Consider the following 8,266-nt stretch of genomic DNA (forward strand, 5'->3'; position numbering starts at 1 on the left):
CTCCGATAATTTTGTATCCTAAAATCACATTACACCATATATTATACTTATACAACTTATAATCAATCTTTCATAGTTTCGCCAACTTATCGAGCTATGAAATTTTCTGTGATACGAAGCACGGAATTAACCCTTGGCGATCCTAGCAGCTTCTTTCTAGACTACACCCCCGGTGTACACGCCATCGATAAAAAGAGCAATTAAGGGGGGATGACAACCGATAATCACTAAAGACGCGAACCTTCGCTGTTCAACGAGCACATCAACGTGAATTCGGCTACGCACATACATAAGCACGCATCTTGAACGAGCTACTCCATGAAGACTCCACGGGAAGTTGGAAAGATAAAAAGAGCTAGACAGACACACGCACACGCACACACACACACATACACAGAGAATACACAGAGAGAGTTCACAGGAGAGAACGGAGTAAAACCTCAGTACCGAAGGTGGTGTCGCGAGGACGCAGGAGAGAGTCCCACGGTGTTCCGTCTCCGTGTGGAGCTATGAAACGTGACGGTAGTTCCGCGTGATGGCTCGACGTGGACGTGGACGGGAACGAGGACGACGACGGCGGTGGAAGCGCGGCGCGCACTCCGCCGCGATTTATGCTCACTGTTTGTAGCGCGACGTGTCCGCGCGACATGCACTCGCGACCCGCTACGTTATCCTCGCGACACGCTTCGTGTGGCTCGCGGCTTCGTCGGCACACGGAGGAGCGAGGGAGCCCACCGCGTTGACGGGCTACGGGGCACGGCGGTCGTCGATGACGACGTGTCAACGGAGAGCGAGTGAGAGAGAGAGAGAGAGAGGGATCGAGAAAGATGGAGAGAGAAAGAGAGAAACGGAAGGAAGAAAGACAGAAAGAAGAGAGAAAAAGAGGAGTAGAGGAGAGGAAGAGTGAGAGTGAGACGAAGAGAGAAGAAAAGAAGAAAATTACTTTACGGCCGCCGAATATTTAGGTTAGCCGCGCAGCGACAGCGACACCGACCAGCGACCACCGCGACCACGACGACCACGACGACTGCGGCGGCAGTGGCACAACGCGCGTGCTTGTCCCGCGACGAACTTCACGACGGACCCACGACGTCTCGCGTACGCGTTCCTGTCCCGCGCCTCCCCCGCAACGAACAGGAACAGGAGGAGGAAAGGTGCCGTGGAACGGATAACGTTACACTGCTACTGCCGTTGCTGCTACTATTGCCTGAGTCGCGCGCGCGAGTTATCACGAGGCGCGAACGCACGAGACGCACGTCATTTCTCCCGAACGATCTAACCAGCGCAACAACTGCTAACCTGACCTCCGCTTCCGCGAGACTGACACGGCGAATCGGACGAATCATCGCGCGAGCGCCAGCGCCGCCCGGCGGCGCGCGCTCGCGGCAATGGCCGCGCCGTCGGCGTACCTCGCGAAGGATCGCGGTTCTCGTCGCGCCGGCCGAGAGGATCGCCGACGATCATCGTAATCGGTGAGTCACGAATCGCAATTGGGCGAAATTGATCTCTGATTTTCGAAACGTTGCGGCTCCGCGGAGGACCGATTCGTGCCGCGAATTCGAGCCGGCGCGCGTTTCGATTGCGGCGCCGCGCGACACGCGTCGCGGCGCGTCTCGCGGACAGCGAGCATGTGGAGCGACGCCATTGGCCGAGCGGTGCGTGACGCGCGCGGCTATTTTCAGGCTTCTGCTAGGCTATTTCCTTGGCGCGTATTTTAAGACTCGCCGCGAGGACCGTGGACGGATCGCACGGCGTGTTGTTCTTACGTAATTCGCGACGTCGCGGTAATAAGTCGCCGACTCGCCCGAGTGTTGACCGACGACGGTCAACGTTGACACGCTCGCTCCGAGCTGAAGCTCTTTCTTGAGAAATTTCCTTGCACTTTCCGATTTTGCCAGCGCGATGGACGTCGCGCAGAACGACGCGGACGAAATTTTGCGCTCCGAATAATGCATACACAAATTTCCGAAAATAGATGCCGTTATTCTTTTTCTCTATGTCGAATCTCTACGTATGTCATCCATTGTGTCGCCAATCGATCGATATTTGATTAGAACAAAGATGACAAATTATTTAATTGCAGATTGTTGTTAAATTAATTTAATTTAATAATAATAAAAAAATATATTTAATTTAATTTAAGCAAATCGCGATCTATGATACATATCATTAATACCACTATATATTATACCAGCATGAATGTATCAGCTCCCTAAAATTCTGTCTAAAATTCTTTTCCGTAAAATCGCACGAATATCATTCGATCAATGAACGTTCACGATCAACGTGACACGGTCATAAAATTTGAGTCAAGTTCAAAACGTATCGTGTATCAATCACGCGAACGAGGATTATTGCTTCGGACAATTTAAGTAGCGATAACGTGATAAGAGTCGATCGAGATTATTGTCGGACATTGTTCCATCGAATCGTTCCTTTCCTTTTCTCTGCCAGTGAAAATAAGGGACGCGCGATTTATGGAATGATCTTCTATCTGCTGAGAGCCTCGCTAGCCTCTCGCGTTATGTAAGCTGATTTCCGGAGTCGCTCTTCACGGTTCGACGCTTTGCGAAATTCCTTCGTTTCAGAGAGAGATTTCACGGGACATTTACGCGAGCGCTCGCTGATTAAATACACACACGTCAGTAACTCCCGCGACAATCCTCCACCACCCCGTAATCATCGGCTTTTAGCTTCCCCTGCTAACTTGCAAATTTCAGGCAGCGCGATTGCGATGAAGAACGCTCGAAAATTCAACGCGCTGGCACGACTCCAAAAGATGTCTATAACACGTCTAAAAGCTGCCGGATATTTCAGATATCGTGTGGATGTATTCTAGATGTTCTTCGGACTTTTGTCTCTGGACTTCGGACAAGAGCCCGAGAAATATTCGGTTTGCGACTCGGGTTGTTTATAACGCGGCTTGTATGTATTAAACGTTAATGCACTGTAATATTTTTTTCTCCATCGCTTTCGCAAATCTGTTTTTGAGAATCTAGGATCTTGGAGCTCAAAATAAAATGCTGTAATACCCTGGCGATCCTCTGTAGTCATTAAACAGCTTTTTGCGCTCGATCCACAGAATGGAGACAACTTTTTCTAGCTGAAATGTACGGTGGATTAAATTGTTAATTACACATTTTCATAATCTTCACGCTGTCCCTCTAAAACAAACATTCTAATGAGCTAAAGAATCACGCCAACGCAAAGAAAATATGATTAATTATATATGTCACAGATACAACAATTCCTATAACATCCTCCCTTCTTAAATGTCACATCTTCAAGTTATTAATTGAAATGATTTATGAATTTAATGAAGATAAAATAAAATGCCTATCACAGTACAGGCGAACAATCTATTATTCGAATCTGACAGTAATTCCCATGCATATATATTTTTCAAATGTTCTGTTGTTACATGAATGAAGTAAACGTTTAAAAAGTTCACTAAAAGAATTATGGACAGATGTACTTTAGATGCGAGACAATAATCGACATATGTCGCACACGTCTAATTCCTATAACGTCTCACTTAATCATCAGACACAGGTTAATCACTTGTGCTACTTTGGAAATCCAAGGTAGCATGTCCCAGACGAAAAGCCCGGCAAAATGCTGACGCGCGGTTAATTAAACACATCGTATCGAATTCCCACGATACGATTCCTTTACCTCGGATCCTTGAACGTCAACTTTCCGCTTCAAGCTCGAAAAATCGAGGCAAATGCGCTCGGAGCGAAGTAATTCTGCTAAAAGTGTTGACAAATGGTTAATTGCACACGTCACACATCGCTCCCATGGGAGGATCCTCGTATATTCGTTCACATTCAAGGCCAATGCACAAATCCGAAGTAACGAAAATGATCAAAACGGGAAGCGGTCAATCCTCAACCAGTACTGCGGAGTCTGTACGATCCCCATCAATCTACTCTGACGTTCGCTCCTCGCCGATCAGGAATGCATGATTAAATCTCGTGATATGATTAATCGGATGGAAACGAATATTCATCGATTCTCCGACATATTCCAATTACGCTGTCGGATGCGTGAAAAGTACAAGGAAAAAAGATCACGATGGGATGCATGGGATGCCTGGCATCTCTCCCGAAACGAGTTTCTTCCAGTAAGCTCCCCACCGATCGGACTTACGCCAAATCGGATTTACAGTAAAATAAAAATTACAAATTTAAGGACACCGCGCATTCACCAGTCACTTGTGGACACGAATCAAGCTACGACTTTCTCGTAAGAATCACATAGTGACGAGGGGAGGTCGGCCAACTCCCCAAAGCTCTCTCGGGGTTGGTGCCGAGGACGCGGACCCTACGCGGGCCCTACGCGAGTCCTACCGGTTGAGGATCGATGAGAATCGCGCGGCAAGACTAACCCTGGCTCGACGTTGGCTATCCCCTTGAACGGAGCGCAAACCGCTCGCATCAGTTTCGTGGTCCACGCAGGACAGACGGTATCCGCGCGATACAGTACGAGCTTGGAGACCGGTCGCGCGGTACTGCGGACGCTGCGGCTGCGGAGACTGTGCTCTCCCGCGAGGAGGACCAGCTCGCTCGGGCGCCCGGGACGCGACTAGCCGGCCAAATCGCGCGCGCCCGAGCGAACGTTTTTAGCACATCGTCGAGAAGACGACGGCTTCCTAATTATTTTGGCAGAGATCAGCTCGGGAGCGAACCGCTCTCCCGATCTCCGGCATCGCATCCTCCTCTTCGTCCTCCTCATCATCAGTCTCCTCCTCCGTCACTTCTTCCTTCTCCACCGCGCGCGTCGCCCGCCACTCCGCGCGTCCTGTCGAGGACTAAGGACAGTCTCCGAGGTTTCTCAATTCCCAGCTCGTGAAATGAATTTTGCGAGCTGCAGTCGCTCGGGAAAATTCTAATGCACATCTGAAAGTTCTGATGTTCATTTCTGACGTTTATATTTAGTAGTAAGAAAATATGAAGGTTTTCTTTAATTATCGGTAAATCTTAATTTTCTATTAATTCGGCTTCATTAAGTTTTAATTATTTTTTTGCTTCTTGAAAGGGTATGTCAGTTTTCCAGATCGATCCTATATGGGTTGAGGGTCGAAGGGTCGATGAACTTTTTCTTTTCTTAGTTACACAAAATCGCGTTGCATGAGACCGATCTTGTGAGTCACGTCATGCCTTTATGTTGGTTTTGTCGTGCAAGTTTTAGAAAGCGTATCAGCCACCTCGCATGCTTATGGATGTTGTCAAAATATAAACACTATCAAGGCAAAAACATTTTTTAAGTTTTTAAAAATTATTGATTTTATTAACATTACGTTGAGATTAGTGAAAAATCTCTGGAGATATTCATAAGACAAGCTCCGGTATCTAAAGGTGTAAAGAAAATCTTAACTCATTTCATAATGCGTTTTAATTACAACATAAGCTTAACTCTTCAATGCACAAAGTATACATGTTCTAGTTGATTAATTAAAATCTTTTGAAGCTTTAGAAAAATTCCGTCAAGATGAAGGATGAAAAGGAGATATCCCACTGATTGAAATTTCAGTTACATTTAATTTAGTTTAGCCAATTAAAATCTATCGTAATACATGCCCTTTTTACCCGAGGCCGAGCCAGAAAGATCACAGCTGAGAGAAACAGACTCATAGTCACGATTTGAGTGAGTGCACCGCCGTGGATTGGTGAAATCTATTTGAAGACGAGATGCAACACGTTGGACGGGCCATAAGGATAAGAAACGCAATGTGCTTGTTGGCAGACAAACAGAGATTGCGTGTTTGTATGCGGCGAGTGGCCCACACAGATATGCGAGATGAGGTAATCCGCTTTGTTGGATTGTCCATCATCGAGAAAAATCCCATATAAAAAATATTTTTAAGTTGCGTATGCGCGCGCGCGCGCAAACCGACGCTTTAAAAACTCCAAAATTCCGCTCGCAAGCGAGAACTGATTGTGTCGCGATTAAATCTTTTCTAAAGACTCGAAATCACGTGATGCTATATATTAATAATTTCTTTTTCTTCTGCAATTAATTTTTTGTACTTTAAATTGATCGATTGTGCGCCGATATATTTTATTAAAACTACCATGCAGATAATATCGATGCATCGCATTCGTGAGTTCATTACAAACTCCTCCGACTGATTTAATGATGTAACACGATAGCTTTTCGAATTGGAAAATCCGCGATGGTATTGCGGAGAAACTGACTGCGTTATTGACTTTGCCTGTTCCCATTTGACAGATCGTTTCCTCTAATATTAGTGACGTAATGTACCCATGTTATGCCATTGTGACGTGGTGCCATATGGTGACGCGGATGTACTTCGGCTGCGGACAGTGCACGCATTAACACGTTCCTTCGTATGACATGAAATCATCCATCACGCATTTTCCGCTTTGGACCCGTCGCCAAAGACAACAGAATGTCTTTGAAATTTTTCAGAATAACGCATGACAAGCAGCCAGAAATTATCCGATCACCGAAAAATGGAAAGAGAAAGAAGATATTCTGCGCAATACGTTTAACTATGATATTATATTAACCATAATTACTATTTATTTTAACGAACATTAACTATAATGATTTTTCAGGAAAAGATAAATTCTTCAATATAAAGATAAAAATAAAAGATAAATTTAAATACACCATATATTTTCTTGCAGTTGTGCGACTGCGTTGCTTTTTTATCAATACGGAGTTGTTTTTACGTCAAATGCTGTCCCCTTTAACGCTTTATGGTGTCGTTTAATCGTAATTCAGGATCGCACAGATTACGCGCGCGCGCGATGTCGGATCGAGGTAATTTCTCAGGTCGCGAAAATGATTTTACACGCGCACGTCGACGCAGCGGTGACCTACAAAAACCAAAATGAATTCTTGGCTCTAGGTATTATAGGTCACGTAATGCGCGCGCGATGAGCACCGCACTTAAAACCGGGTTTTACGCGGTTTCACACGTATGATCGGGGACATTTTGCGACTTTACGACGTTTTTAACGATATGCCTCTTTCTTAATGTGTACACGAAAAGTTCTGTTGTGACACGCCAAATATTTTATTTTCCATGGAATGCGCTTCTCGTGAATTTGCTTCGCAAGTGCAAGAGCTCATTATGCAATCGTGAACCTACATATTGCGATATAACGAAGTTTCATGTATATATCATAATATCAAAATCAAAATATCAATGCAACGAAACTAAAGTTTCGACATACTTTTTATTATGCAATATCAAAGAGCATTTCTTTGTTTATCTGAGAGAGGTAAACATTCTGATGATATCTTGTATAATTCATTGAATAATTCTTTGACTGCATTAATTTAAATTTAATTTAACGTAATTTAAATAAAAATAGCTATTTTATTTACTCTGAGTTTCTCCTTTAATTCCGCATTTTACGAATAAAAAGTAAGTGCAGTATCACTTGTGAGATATAGTGTATCCACATCCACGAGAAATTTTTCATTAATACCTCATATAATTCTTCTTTTCAGGATTTTGTATAATAACGAAAAAGTTCCAGAATACGAAATTCCACAAATGCCTAACTTGATTCACTTGAGAAAGGAATGCTCTTTTACGAACCACGTAAAAGTAATTACAATCTCGCCACTCTAAAGCGATACTATCAAGTCTCTCTTATAACAAACACTAACAACTTCCGGAATTTCCGAATCTCGCAACTACATTCCAACATCGCACGAGAGATCTCGCGAATGGCGAACGAACCGAGCGTTCACTACGGAGCGACGTTCTCAACCCTTATTCAGTGACGAATAAGGAGAGAATTACCGATGACAATCCATTATTCGACGATTTAATCACGACAGTAACGTTCGTAAAGCCCATCACGGTTAGATCCTTGCTTTCTCCGTCACTACACTTGTCGCCCCTCCTCCCGGAGTTCCCAGTCCGGAGAGGGTGATATCGGTCACTGCGCGTGATCACACGAAAAGAACACTGCACCCCCGTGCGGCAAGTGGACTTACCAGTGCCTCTGCCTTCAATTCTTCAACTTTTTCACTGGGCAATGCTGCGGGGGGGTGTGGACCACCCCCGATATCACACTGCGCTCTTCCTCCCTCTGTTCCTCTCGTCCTCGTTCGGGGTTCACTGCTCCTGAAGATTACTCCACGGTGCGCATCATCGTCCGTCGACGCGCCGTTCTCGACTGGGGGCTTCTACAACGTGCGGGTGGGTCGTGTACGCGACGGCAAAAGGGAGGCGAAACAAACAAACATTCAAAAGAGGACAACGCCTGCGCTGCTGAAC

At 45.3% G+C, this 8,266-nt stretch overlaps 1 protein-coding gene across 5 annotated transcripts in view; it reads right to left on the reverse strand.

Annotated features, from left to right (window-relative positions):
• Nucleotides 1–8,108, reverse strand: part of LOC105278795 (calcium-transporting ATPase sarcoplasmic/endoplasmic reticulum type) — a 46,149-nt gene extending 38,041 nt beyond the window's left edge. For 3 of the 5 annotated variants that reach the window (XM_020031372.2, XM_020031375.2, XM_011338152.3), the window contains exon 1: nt 448–1,320. The gene's annotated coding sequence lies outside the window, so the exon portion shown is untranslated. Of the gene's footprint in view, nt 1–447; nt 1,321–4,390; nt 4,533–7,983 lie in introns of those variants that run through there. The other 2 variants (XM_011338162.3, XM_011338171.3) reach the window with 2 other exon arrangements.
• Between the last annotated feature and the right edge of the window lie 158 nt (nt 8,109–8,266).

This window comes from Ooceraea biroi, chromosome 4, assembly GCF_003672135.1.
Source record: "Ooceraea biroi isolate clonal line C1 chromosome 4, Obir_v5.4, whole genome shotgun sequence".
In the NCBI taxonomy this organism is placed as follows: domain Eukaryota; kingdom Metazoa; phylum Arthropoda; class Insecta; order Hymenoptera; family Formicidae; genus Ooceraea; species Ooceraea biroi.